The sequence below is a fragment of the Canis lupus genome, chromosome 24 (genome assembly GCF_003254725.2).
Source record: "Canis lupus dingo isolate Sandy chromosome 24, ASM325472v2, whole genome shotgun sequence".
NCBI classification, from domain to species: Eukaryota; Metazoa; Chordata; class Mammalia; order Carnivora; family Canidae; genus Canis; species Canis lupus.
The window spans coordinates 6,291,030-6,306,428 of NC_064266.1; positions in this window are offsets into that span (position 1 = coordinate 6,291,030).

Here is a 15,399-nt window from a genome sequence, read left to right on the forward strand (position 1 = left end):
TCCATCTGTAAATGGAGGAAGCAAGAGTGACAGCCATCTCTTCAGTATGTCTGAAGAGATGATTTTTTCCTGCTGAAAGGAAGTGTGGGATCTGCTAGGTTAATGACAGAAAGTACTTATTTTCTGAAGAATGGAAAAAGATATATTGGCACAAATTATTCATGTTCTGCTGCCTGATCCCAAAGCAAAGATTCCATTTTAAAATGCCAGGCAGCAATTTAGCTTTTGAAACACATTGCATATTATACTGAAGAGGTGCCATTGGGAAAACTTTGTGAAGAAACTGCAGAAATCTCATCTTTCTATGCAAATATATTGAAACATCCCCATGGACCAGTATACAATACTATGCTTTTATGCTATTCATCAACATTGCTTAGCCCAGTGTCTACACACTGCTCCCACCACCCAGTTCTGTAAAGCACAGAGCCTGGTTGCAAGATTATTTGCTCTTGTAGCTGTGGAGTGTCCACAAGAAAAAGGAAAGAAATACATATTAAATGCCTACTTTAAATGATATATGCCAAGCATTTTCCCTTCACATTAGCTTTTTGACCTTCACAAGAACCCTGAGAAGTAGCTAGCATGATCTCCATTTTTCACATTTGGAAACCAAGGCATAGAGATGTTGCATAACATGTTTATAGCAGCCTGACCATTCACATGCACTGATTTACCTACAGGCCAGTGGCTTCTTATCACAAACACTTGTCACCTTTTGCCTGGTTTTCTCTGGTGACAGAAGTAAGCTCAGCCCCACACAGAACAGAATGGAAAGTCTGGAGTGTTAATGCCACTGGAAGCAGTCCTCAGTCCCCCAAAGATAGATGTCAGTGGATCAACACCTATAGCTCCCTCTCCTCTTGTGTGGGATAACAGAAGCATATTTTACTCAGGCTCCCAGAGTTCCCCAGGGAGAATGAGACACACTTGCCTGTAGTAGTCAATTACTCATGAACGTATCTTGTATAGGTTTCCTTCCCTTCCCTGCCTCACTTCCCCACTCCCATTCTAGTGCTCCCTAGAATAACCTCCTAAGTTTACTACTTGTCTTCAAAGCTTTTTCTCAGTCTGCTTTCAGAAGGAACCCAACGTCAACGTTCAAGTCTATGTAATTAACAAATGCTATAGCCAAGACCCAAATTTGTCTGATTCTATACATCAGGAGAGACCAATTTTTCAAATGCTCTCTCGTCTCCACCCCAGACCATTGTGGTGGACACTGAACAAGCCACAGAAACAAAAGATTAGAGCAGGGAGTCATTGTCTCCACCAATGACCCTTGTGCTTACCACGGCCTTGACTTGATCCTTCTAAAGGCAGCAGATCCACAGGGAAACTGCTCCAGAAAGTCTTCTTAGCCCTTGAGCGTCTGGGAAAGTGAGTACTACCACAGAAAGACACCCTTCCTGAGAACTCAAAAGAATTTGGAGGGAAATTTTCTCGGAACTCATCTTTGAGATCTCACAATGCAACCCAAGTGCCTGCATTTATAAACAGCTAGACTAGTTAGGAAGAAGAAATTCTATCTGCTATTACTACTTTAATCATAGTTACAGTACGGCCAGCCACACCATCACCAGTGGCATCTCCACTTGCCTACTCCAGCCATGGCCATGAACTCTACTACCTATGCTTATAAATTCCCTGCAAGGATGCAGTTACCTTACATATAAATCATAGAAAGCCATTTCAAAAAGAAAAGATTACCTAAACTATTGAAGACTGATTATCTTTTCTTGTAGCTTTTCTTATTGATGCCTTGCCCAATTTAATCTGGCATGTCAACTCCCATTTGGATGTTACAGTCTGCACAAAGTTGAGAGTATCACCACCATAACTGCCTTCACCAGTGACATCACCACCATAACTGCCTTCACCAGTGACATCACACATCAGAAAATGAGAGTCAAGAGTCTGGCCACCAGAGACGGAGCATTGCCTGGTACAGCCTGGAACTATAGCGGGCCTTTAATAAATACCCATAAAGGAAATTAGGTCATGGTTTTCCTTAAACCTAATAAGATGCTTGAACTAAGGTCAAGTGATCTAGTTTGTTTGTTTGTTTGTTTGTTTTTGTAAAAGAGATGAAGGGAAGCAGTGATGAGAAATAGCCAGAATAATTTCAGTTCACAGAAAAATAACACCTTACCCCAAGTGTCTGCTGCCTTGACATCCTTAAGATCTTAGCTTTCTACAGTGCTATTTTCCTTATTATTAACAAATGGCTTGGGATGCATGAGTGGCTCAGCAGTTGAGCTTCTGCCTTCCACCCAGGGCATGATCCTGGAGTCCCAGGATCGAGTCCCACATCGGGCTCCTGGCAAGGAGCCTGCTTCTCTCTCTGCCTAGGTCTCTGCCTCTCTCTCTCTCTTTCTGTGTCTGTCTCTCATGAATAAATAAATAAAATCTTAAAAAAAACACACCCCAAATGGCTTTAAAAATAGCTTCATATTAAACATGGCTTGTGCCATTTTTAAGATGATTGAAGTAGGTCTTAGAAGTTTTCATCACTAGAAAGAAGTTTCGTAATGATACAAGGTGATGGGTGTTAACTAGACTTACTGTGATCACTTCACAATATACACCAACATCGAATCATTATGTTGAACACCTGAAACTAATATGTCAATTATATCTAAATTTTTTTAAATGGCTTATTACAATTTCAAGGGGCTCCCTCAGGCCAGAGATGGGACCATCTGAGCACTAGTAAAGATAATAGCTGCAAATGATTGAAACTTAACAAATATGTTTAAAGACATAAGTTCATAATCATTGAAAAAATTCATTGGAAACCACTGGGGGATAGAAGTGAAACAGTACATTTCATGTTTTGAAAACTGGTAAATGAAGGGAACGAGTTAATAAAAAAAAAAAGTATGAAAAATGTCCTGTGCCCCATGCCATGTACTAACGGAGATTCAGATCCTGGCCTGTTACCTCCGAGGGGTATTGGGAAGTATTTTTTTTCTAATGAAGTGGTCTCTGCCACATGCTTTTCTTCTCCACTGCTTGCTACCACCCCCAGCTCCACGTGGCTCCACTGCGGCCACCTTCCTTCCACATTGTCTTCAGCTTATACTGGATACAGCCTGCAAGCTTCTTTCCCCCAAACACAGCATAGGCACGAGTCAGCTCCATTTGGAAGACTTTAATTAAATTCTCGGGAAAACGGTGGCAGAAGAAAGCGCGCGCACACACACACACACACCCACACACAACCAATTAAAGTGAAATAATAGACATCTCCATTTTCAAGTTCTTTGATCACACTCCCTCCTTGGAGAGTCTCTCACATTTTCTGCAGATTTTGGCTATTGTCTCACATAGCTTGGGTCTCCCCTCTTTTTCTTTCCTTTCAAATATCTCTCAAAACACTCTCCCCATCACCAAAACCCCCACCAACCTCTTCAAATTTTCTACAGCTTTTCATTTTTTGAAGGCAAATAAGTTAACCCCTTCTTGATTAAATCTACCCCTATCTAAATTATATCCCTGGAGAACTTGACAGATATAATCGAATATGCCCATTTAAATTGCTTTTCTTAAACAAACAAAAAAAAAGACATTTCTTGCTAATTAGAATTCTGGCTTCTTGATGGTCTATGTGACTCAAACTCTGGTCACATTTTGTTTCTAATCTTCTCATTATAATGAAAAGTCTCTAAAATGTTTAAAGGTTTGATTTCAAGTACTCATTGGTGCTATTAATCAAAGATGCATTATGTATACATTTCAAACAAACTTTATTAATCAGCCTGCCAATTATTTTTTATTTTGTGTGGTCTATTTCCCCCACAGGCACCAGCCATCAGTTACTTTTGATCCAAAGTGCAAGCCTTTCAGCCTTGTTCATTGTAGTATTAGTCTATGACCTTCGAAAACAGACTGTTGCTTTGTTTGGGGGGAAAAATCTAATTACGGTAGCTAAATGAACTGGAATTAATTAAGTTGTGGATACTTGACATTTATAGTTAATTAGTCATATCTATCATAAAAATAAAAATTGAGCCTCTTATCTCCCTGTTTTATCAATCATGCTGAAAATCAATAGCATTTCCAGAAGTAGGGGGCAGGATGGGGGGTCAGTGCCAAGTATCATAGCCTGTTTGACCCAGAAGAAAACTCAGGACATTATTAAATGATGGCTGGCTAGAAATTTCTTAGTCAGCTGGAGAGAGTTCTCTGAAAAGAATGATGGGCTTTGGGCATTTCCAGATAGGGACTTTGGAGATCGTGTAATTTGAGGGCCTCTGCATAGAAAACTTGCTATGTCAAGGAAATGGGGGCTTTCTATACTGCTTGCATATTGAGTCTACATTCCTCAACAGTCCCTATGTCCAAGACAAGCATCATCAGCTGTAGCCAGGAGATGAAGTGCTGGAAGCCCATGTGAGATTTGCTAAAGGCACCCAAGGTCCATGATTCTTCAGCCTTCCCTTCAATGAAGGGAATAATAGTCTACAAGGGAGAGAGTTCATAGGTCACCACATAGGTTTTAGATCACAGAAGTGTAAACAAATATGAAAAGATGAGGGACTTGTGTTTTATCTGAGGGACCCTGAAATAAGCTTCCAGTTGCCCTCCAGGATGGCTGGTACACTTCATATTTCCATCAGCAATGGTGGGATTGTGCTGCTTCCCAGAACTATGTTGATATTATAGCTCTTCCGACATTTTTTTCAATCCAGTGAGTGTTATCTTTCTTTGTGAGGCTGATATGAATTTCCTTGATGACAAGTTAGCATCTTTTCCCAGGTTGACTTTTGGCAACATCCCTTAGAATTTAAATTATATGGTCTTAGTGTATCAGTTCCACTTTTGGAAACACATTCTAAAGAAATAATGCCATCATACGCAAATACTTATATTTATAACAGCATTGTTCACAGCTAAAAACTGGACACAGGTCAATATCTATTAACAGAGAAGTGGCTGGCTAAATTATGATACATCTACACCATGAAGCATTATATAGGCATTGAAAAAGAACAAATGAGAGCTATATCACATGCACTGTAAGGATTTCCTTACCATGTTATTGAATGAGTAAAGTAAAAAGCAGAAAGTAGGTACATAAATCATCCCATTTTTGGAATGTAAACCATCCTCGGACCCAGGCAAGAGAATCCTTTGCTCTAAGCCTTGGGCTTTCCAGGTCCTTGTTCTGGCCCTTTTCCAGAGTCAGTGTGCAAGGCTAAAGGGGTGCACTTATCCAGAGACCCCATGCCTCCACAGACCTGAGGACCCTAAAATTTCTTGCTCAAACAGCTCTAAACCCAGCTCTAAGGTCTGAGTAGACTCTTTCCTTGATTTTTCTTCTCAAGGGTGTCCATGCTAGGTTATGCACCCCGAGGCCCAAAGGGAGGCCAAAGGGGTAGCCTTTTGTGGAGGATATGAATGGGGCCTTGAGGTGTCCATGTGTATGCATACAAGGCCTCTTGCTGTGTAGGATGAAGTCAAGGGTAAGAAAGGGAGGGGGCAGATCACAGGTTGAGAATTTCCATTTGTATTCTTGCCACAATCCTACTAATATTAAAGGCAGGCCAACCACAGACATAGTGTATTTGACTAATGACCAGACACCTAATCAAGTGTGACTGGGAAGGTATTTAATGTTGTCACCCAGGAGGTGTCGAGTTCTGGACAAAGGTATGGTTCTTTTTCTGTTCAGTCTCAGGCAGAAGAAATTTTTCCCTGCAGCGGATCTTCAGAGTATTGCACACTGAAAGGATAAAAGGCTCCAGAGAACAGGTGTCCCTCCAAAGAGAAAGCAGACACAGAGCTGTCAGCATCTACAGAGAAGTTCTAACTGGAGCCACAGACATAACTCCAACATAGCGTAGGATGGATACTCTGGGACAGATTAGACATGTGAGATCACCCGGAAATGCATCAGAAAGTCCAGCTCAGCCTCAGAGCATGTCCCTTAACCACCCTGGTTCAAGACTGTAGATGATCATCAGAACTCACTGCAGGATCTTTCCATTGAGTGGCATCTATGTTTACCCAATGTGAGGCACAGATTTCTCACCTGCAGACAACAGATCTGTGTGTCACTGAACCTCTGCACACATGTTTATACAAGGATACCTCAATGAGGTGGTTCCCATATAACAGTAAGAGTCAAAATTTCACCCAAGAGAGAAAATCCAGATAAGGAAAATCCCTTCCAGACTCCATTTTAATGAGATCATTTTCTCTAGGGTTTTATTATGCTCCACAGAAAAAACTTGTTGATGTTTCATGGGAAAAAGACGTGCTTTAATATCTTGTCTTAGCCAAATGCTTCAGACATTTATTTGGGTCTACAGATGTTGAAAATATTTAAAATTATCACATAATCATAGAATGTTTCTGTTGGGATGAAGCATTTAGTTTTGTAATCATTCAAAGTTTGTTTTTTTTTTTTTAAGCTCTTAAGCAAAAACAAAACAGATAAAAGCTGAGCTGATCTAACTGAATTAGAGCTGGGGATTCCTGTCTCCATTCACTGGCTTTCCCTGATCCACCCCCTATGGAAAATTCTGAGGTGAGGGGAGAGGGAGTGTCCTCATTAAATCCTTTGCCTATTTGAGTCAAATTAAAATACAGCAGATTAATTTCCTTCTTCTTATTTTAGGTAGAGAAGTGGAGTTAATAAGAAGTTAAACCCTGAAAGGAAGTAAAGATTTATTACTGTGCAAAGAATGTGAAATATTCAGATTTAAGTATAATAATGGCAACAATGGTCAGCATTTTATGAGCACAGTGGGCAAGGCACGGTACCAAGCCTCTTACCTCTATTACCTCATGTAATCCTCTTACCAACCCCAGATGACAGATACTAATATTATCCCCATTTTCAGATGAGAATACTGAGGCTTTAGGATCTAGGAAGTGAAAGAGCTTGAGTTCAGAGGTGCGGACCCTAATGCCAGGATCTTAACCTCTACTGTCTACAGCAGAGTTTCTCAAGTATGGTGTCACTGACAACTGCATCCCCATAATTCTCTGGTTCAGGGAGCTGTGCTGTGTACAGCAGCATGTTCAGCAGCAGCCCTGGTCTCTCTCCTCACTGAATGCCAGCAGCACCCTCTCAGTCAGAGTGATCAAAAATGTCTCCAGACTTTACCAAATGTCTGTGGTAAAGCAAAATCAGGCCCACTGGGGAAACACTCATTGATCACCAGATAGAATAAGTATCCATAAAATTATTTTATGGAGTGCTATCTTCACATGGCCCCCATGGATCTATAACACACACCAGCTGTAGAGCTGATCAGAGATTCCACACAATAGCCACTTTGGGGAACCATTGATGAAGGAAGTTTGTCTTGTGTACTCAAAGCAACAGGTGTGTTTACTATTTCCCTTCCCAGGCTGTCACTGCTGCTCCCCAGGCACCGGTCCAAGTGTCTCATGCATAACAATCTCTTTTGGAGAAATTGTCTCCAGTGTAGGGCTGTTCCAGATTTGGGGGACCCAGAGATGATTCGGCTTGGGGTCCATTTTAGAAGAAAGGAATAGAAGACTTCCACGAACACAAAGTTCAGGACAGGGCCTTGGAGGTGCTTATGTAAGTGAGGGGGGGTCCCTAAGCTTAGGTTTCATTTGCTCTGTAGTTAGATCTGCCTCTGCACACGTAGGAAAGGTCCAAGAATTCTTCTGGTTTTATTCGCTTGTCAGAAACCCTGACACTGTTTCGCATAGCCACTTAGCATTCTTCCACACTCAGGTGGCATAGCCATTTTCTCTTTTATGATGGCCTTGCTCTATCAGGGTGACAGAAGCTTCCTTATTGCGCCAAGATTTATGTGATCTTGCCTGAAAATATGCTATTCAAATTACGGAAGGAATTTTTCTTGCTTAGTAACAATAATACGGCTGGTGGAAAGCAACGTGGAGTAAATACTTTCGAAAAAGTATTCACTTCACTGATGAAAATCATCCTGCAGGTCTGAAGTAGCCAACTTTCTGACTATTAAGAAGAATTATGTTTTGCTAGCCGGCTCATAAAGTGTCCTGGGGAAGTCTTCTAATCAATAACCTTTCCTTCGCTTTATTAAGTACAGAAAGTGATTGGGTGGAAAAATCAACTTGATAAACCTCAGCAATGAATTAATTTGCCTTCTTCAGGATTCCTCACCCAGCCGGCAAGAGCAAAAGCTGTGGTGGAAACACTAGAGGGAAGTGTGGATTATGGTAATGAGCAAAAGCAGCCTGTCCCATAATCCCCGCCTTGTGTCCTTAGCACAATTCATACTTCATTTGCTGATCTGCGGAGAAGGAGCAGAGTGGTGTAGATGCTTCTCTTTACCCAGCAGGTCCTGCCACACTTTCTAATTAAAAAAACAACCTGTCCCCTCCTTTCCCTCCTCAGCTTCATATCAGGCTTCATCTTTCTTCCATTTCTGCTTTGAGAGCATCAAGTGGCAAGATCACGGCAATACAGGAATCCAGTTCCAACTCTCCTCCCTCTGCATCCTCCCAGAATGATCAAGAGTAGAAGCTAAACAAATGCTGGTTTCTAAGAACTTCTAGAACAGACTTGAAAGAGATCCCTTAGTAATACTCATAATCTTGGAGAATGGGTCCCTTTACCAGCCAGGGCCTCTGTGCTGGAAGTGTGGGTGGATGCACCACACTCAGCTGCTCCCTTCTCTGGAGGACTGACCGCCCTTGGTCAAGGGCCCACTAGATTGCTGGGGCTGACAGAACCAAGTATCACAGACTGGGAGGCTTAAACAACAGAAATCTATCTCCTCCCAGCTCTGGAGGCCAGAAGTCCAAGATGAAGGTATTAGCAGCCTTGGTTTCATTCTAAGGACTCTCTCCCTGGCTTGTTTTTTTTTTTTAAATATATATTTATATATTTTATTGAAGTTCGATTTGACAACATATAGTATAACACTCAGAGTGCTCATCCCGTCAAGTGCCCCCCTCAGTGCCTGTCACTCAGTCACCCTGTCCCCCCTGCCTGCCCACCCTTACACTACCCTTGTTCATTTCCCAGAGTTAGGAGTCTCTCATGTTTTGTCACCCTCTCTGATATTTCCCACTCAGTTCCCCTCCTTTCCCTTATAATCCCTTTCAGTATTTCTTATATTCCCTGTATGAGTGAAACCATGTGATGTTTGTCCTTCTCCAATTGACTTACTTCACTCAGCATAATACCCTCCAGTTCCACCCACGTTGAAGCAAATGGTGGGTATTTGTTGTTTCTAATGGCTGAGAAATATTCCATTGTATACATAGACCACATCTTCTTTATCCATTCATCTTTCGATGGACACCGAGGCTCCTTCCACACTTTGGCTATTGTGGACATCGCTGCTATGAACATTGGGGTGCAGGTGTCCTGCCGTTTCACTGCATCTGTATCTTTGGGGTAAATAGGGCAGGTCTATTTTTAACTCTTTGAGGAATCTCCACACAGTTTTCCAGAGTGGCTGCACCAGTTCACATTCCCACCAACAGTGTAAGAGGGTTCCCCTTTCTCTGCATCCTCTCCAACATTTGTGGTTTCCTGTCTTGTTAATTTTCCCCATTCTCACTGGTGTGAGGTGGGATCTCATAGTGGTTTTGATTTGTATTTCCCTGATGGCAAGTGCTCCTTGGCTTGATGATGGACGTCTTCTTTTGGTATCTTCTAAGAGGGGGTTGTCTAGGGGTTGTCTTCCCTCCATGTGTTTGTCTGAATTTCCTCTTTTAAGAAGACAGTCATATTGGGTTAGGACCTATCCTAATGGCCTCATTTTAATGTAATTACCTCTTTAAAGGCCCATTCTTGGAGCTCAACTGACTGAGTGTCAGACTCTTGATTTCAGCTTTGGTCATGATCTCAGGGTCTTGGGATCAAGCCCCACATAAGGTGCCCCACTCAGTGGGAAGTCTGCTTGTCTCCCTCTGCCTCTACCCCTCTCCTCATACTCGCTCACATATGCACTTGCTTTCTCTCTCTCTCTCTCAGATAAAGAAATCATTTAAAAAGAAGGCTTTGTTTCCAAATGCAGTCACTTTCTCAGGTACTAAGGGTTAGGACTTTAACACATAAATTTGGGAGTAGAGGGGATAAAATTCAGTTTATAAAAAAGGGCACCATGGCAATATAATCCCCAGCTGTTTACAGCTGACAATTGACAGGGATTTTTTTATTACATTTTTTAATTTAAATTCAATTTGCCAACATGCAGTATAACACCAGTGTTCATTCCATCAAGTGTCCTCCTAGTGCCCATCACCCAATTACTCCATCCCCCCACCTACCTCCCCTTCTACAACCCTTTGTTCATTTCCCGGAGTTAGGAGTTTCCCATGGTTTGTCCCCCTCTCTATTTTTTCCCGCTCAGTTCCCCTCCTTTCCCTTATAATCCCTTTCATTATTTCCTATATTCCCCATATGAGTAAAAAACATATGATGATTGTCCTTCTCAGATTAACTTACTTCACTCAGCATAATACCCTCCAGTTCCATCCACATGGAAGCAAATGGTGGGTATTCGTCCTTTCTAATGGCTAATATTCCATTGTACATATACACCACATCTTCTGTATCCATTCATCTGTTGATGGACATCAAGGCTCCTTCCACAGTTTGGCTATTGCTGCTATGAACATTGGGGTGCAGGATTTCAAATGGCTGGCCCTCTTGCCTCAAGATCAGACCACCTCCATGGTGAATCTATGTTTCAGAGTTCCCCATGGGATGAGGCTGAAGCTCGGCTGCACCTGAAACCACATCCTTGCTTAGCTTTGATTCCCTCTTCTATCCGACTCCCCTCACTTCCTTTCTCCTGGGAGTTCTTCTCCAACAAATAATCTCCACAAGAATACCCATCTCAGGCTCTGCTCCTAGAAAACATAGTCTTTTAGGACTGATCAGAATCTTCAAAAACAGAAGACCCAGTTTCCAACCATGGTGCAACTTGAACAATCAGAACATCATTTTCCTCACCTATAAAATGATGGTGGGGATAAGATGACCTCTAAAGTTCTCACCAGCTCCTATGGCCATATGTCTTCTACTAACCCAACCAGCACCCCTGTATTTCTGTTGTAACTAATGCATCCACTGCACAACTTTCCTCTATGAAATTGGAGTCCTCAGCTGACACCAAGCCCCTTTTCTTATATTTTTTCCTCCTGGTTTAAGTGGTTAAACAAAAGAGATGATAAGCAACTACATAAAAGCTGCTACCAAACAAAAGTGAATTAAAGCTTAAAAAAAAAAAAAGAAAGCTGCCACCAGAGACACCCCTAGAGCCTTCCCCATCTTGACCAGACTTTAGGTAGGAGCATTGTATATACTCAAACCTGTAACAGGCAAAAGAATTCCTTAGAAGTATTAAATTGCTAAGTAAGAATGGCACAGGAACATTTGTCAATCAATCCATTAAAACCAGTTTCTTTCTCTATCTGGCATTAGAACACATCACCAAGACTAACTAGACCACAAAATGGAGTTTAATATTTCATTGAACCTAAAAAGTTATCAATAACACACTATTATTTTATGTACCATTCAAGGAAATAACCCACCAATTCCCACTCAGTCATGATACATTTTTATCTGCTAGAATTTTTTTATCCTAATGAAAGAGATTTTTGTATTCCCATTGAATTTTTTATCTGTACGAAATGAATTAGATTCATTTAAACACCTTTTTTTTTCATCTATCACCCTCAAACAATAGCAAAGAAAGGTAGATGGGGAATGTTGTTTGAGATATTCTTAAAACTTCTTCACATTTGGAGTTTAATTCTGAATCACTTTCAACTCAATTTTACCAGTGAACCTATTGATGTCATCTTTTATGTCAAGAGCAAAAGTGACAAATCACTTCTTAAAACACATGCCCTGCTATCACTTACAGGCTTTTCTTCTAAGCCACTGACACCATATTGTAAGGGTTTTGGGGGGAGTATTTTGTTTTTTACTTTTCATTATGGAGAATTTTGAAGCAAAAAAAAGAAAATAGAATAATGAACCACTGCATATCCATCACCCAGCCACTGCCAACCACCGCATTGCCACCCACGACTTTATGCATTTTCTGCACCCCTGTACAATTTTGAAATAAATGTCTGACATATCATTCTCTGTGACATGTTGTTCTGGCATGTGTCTGAAATATCATTCATCCATTAATCTTTCAGTACGTATATCTTTAAAAGCTAGGATTATTTTTAATATAACTTCAATACTCCTTCAAACACAGAGAATTAATAATTCCTCAAAATCATCAAATATACAGGCAAAGTTCAAATTTCCAATTATTTCATAAATGTTATAACCTTTTTAAAACTTAAAAAAATAAAGATCCAAATAAAGTCCTCACATGGTAGTTTAGTTTGTTTATATGTATTTATTTTTTTGTTGTTTATATGTCTTTAAAAAAAAACTCTCCTTCCTTCACTTTTTTTAATTGCAATTTATTTCTTGAAGAAATTGAGTCATTTGCCCATGCAGAGTTGTCATTATCTAAATATTGTTGATTTCATCCATGTAATGTAATTCAAATATCCCTTTGTCCCTTGTGCTTCTTGTTAATTGTTTTTTTTTTTTAATCTAAAAACTTGATCACAGATAGCTTTGAATTTTTTTGGTAGGAACACTCCATAGATAGTATTGGATTCTTCCATCAGGAGGCATATAATGTCTAGTTTTCTCTTCTTGTGATGTTATCAGCTCTTGATGTTTAATGCCAAGATCCATTAATTCGTTAGCAGTTGCAAAAAGGTGATATTCCAATTCTATAATTCTTCTTCACCTTAAGGCTGCAAGTTGCTGTAAAGAAAAACTTCCTCTCATCTACCAATTCTACAAGTTTTAATACATGCACCAGACAGTGATGCCTATTTCACTACTACCACCTGGCCAGGAATGATTGAAATAAAATTGTGTATGTGCATGTAGGGGCTGTGTGGTATGAAAATAATTGCTTCTTTGAGCATGAGAATTATACTTGTTGCTGACAGGTCTCACTAGAGAGCTGAGTGGGAGTTCAGGACAGTTGGGAACAGTGGGATGATGTGCATCTCCTAACTCACACTTCCTTCCAGGGTTCTGCATGTGTGCATTTGTGTTTATATTTGCCAAATATGTACAGTTGAACTCACTGTAAGTTAAATTCAAATATGTTGTATAATATTATAAACTTTGTTATATTATAGTGGTTAGTTCTATGTACTATGTGTTTCTCTCCCCTTAGAGAAGAAGCACACTTACATGATCTTAACTTCAAAGTCCTTGAAGTCAAGATTCTTACAAAAGTCCTATGCCTTGAATTCCCTCAATCTTACCTCCCATTCTGTCTGAGAAGTCCTTAGCTGTGTTCTCCTAACCACTGCCAACACAGGGGCCCTACACAAAGATGTCCTGGCTCTACTAGAGCTGGGGCTCTTTTTTTTTTTTTTTTTTTTTTTTTTAGAGCTGGGGCTCTTATCTATCCTGTAGCTTAAGCCCTGTTTCCATGGACTCATGATGCTCACAAAATTCAAGCAAAGTAACTATTATTATCCCTTTTTTCACATGAGAAAATTGAGATTAGGAGATATAAAGTATCTTATGCACAGTAAAATATTAGTGACAGTAGGGTTAACTGTTCTTCTCTATTTTCTAAATGAGGTCCTGTTTAATATCTCTTTCCTCTTTTTTTAGTATAAATTTTTTAAATGAAGTATAACTTATGGATAAGTGCAAACATCATAAGTGCACAGCCCAATGGATTTTCACAGAATGAGAATACTCATGTCCTCATGAAACCACCTCAAGAAAGAGAACAGAACTGGTAGCCCTTTCATGTTCCTTCCACTTACTACCTCCCCTAACAGTAACCACTATCTAAACTTCTAACAGAATAAGTTAGCTTTATCTATTTTTGAACTTTATATAAATGGAATCCTATCAAATGTACTATTTTGTGTCCAGCTTCTTTCACACAATGAGATTTCACCCAGCCAAGAACTACATTTCCCAGGATCCCTTGCAGCTAGATGGGGCCATGTGACTAGCTTGGGCCAATGGAATATGAGGGAAAGTTTCACTGCCAGGCATAGCTGGTAAGAATCTGGTGTGCCTTCCTCACACTCTCCCCATGCCTTATGTGAAGACCCCAGAAGGCATGTGCTGAGTCTAGCAGTGTTTAGGCCAGAAGGATGCTGAATTCCTGAAACACTGCAACCTAATGGGGAACATCCACACTTAACTTTGCATGTGCAAGAAATAAACTTCTATTGTACTGAGCCATGAAGGTTTGGGAAATATTGGTTATAGCAACTGTCCTACCTTGATAGATACCAGTGAGCTTCTGGATCTCTCTGTCTTTCAGGACAAAGTTTGAGAAGGAGAGATCCAAAAGACTACTTTTCCCTCATCTCTTTCTTTCCCCCTTGAAGAAATGATTTCTTTAGCATAGGAAAAGAACACTGAGCCCCTGAGTTTACTGTCAGAATAAGGGTGTGGGGGTCAGCTATAAAATAGAGGAATAAAAAAGTGAATCTATGAAAGAAATGAGGAAAACAAGATTGTATTATGATGGAAGATGTTCACTTATTTTTTTTAATTGTAGTCGACACACAATGTTACATTAGTTTCAGTGTACAACAGTGATTGGACAAGTCTCTATGTTATGCTGTGCTCACCACAAGTGTAGCCACCATCTGTCACCATACAATATTATGGTACCATCATCTATATTTCCTCTGCTGTGCCTTTCATCCCTGTGAGCCATAGTTTGCCACCCCTCGTCCAGAGAATTACTCACTTTGACATGGATCTTTGTGCCTCTAGAGTTGGAGACATTGTGGAAGGAACTTGCCTTCTAACCCATATCCTGGAGCAAAATTAGATAGGGCTATTTACTCAAGAATTCTTTGGAGAATGCTGGAGACTTGAAGGAGGTTCTCTTCCAGCTTCCCAACCCAACAATTCTCAGTGAGGTTACTGTAAAGAGATGTCAACAGCCAGATGCCTGGCTGCCATGGCTTTGAATAGCTCTTGCCTCATAGCAGGTGGGTATGGATCACAGAGCCCACAGTTTTCTAATGCCCCCTGACAGCAGAGCACATCCTAGGTGATATCAACAGGAAGGTTGCTCATTTCATATTATCATATATTCTAGCCCAGTGCCACTTCATAATGTTTTAATTTGATTCTAAACCCCAGGGACCAGGTGCTGGCCTCTGTATTCACTGCAACCTCAAAGTTGGAAGCCATTGAGTTCCTAGACCCCTCCTCAATGCCTGTTACTTCTTGCCCTGGGGCCAATGTGAGGCCCTCAGGCAGATGCTAATAAGCCATTGTGGGCATCTTGCACAAATATTTGTTTCACTCTCTGACAAGTGCTTTAATTCCCCGCTGCTCCAAGTGTGGCCTTGGAACCAGTAGCATCAGCATTCCCTGGAACTTGATAG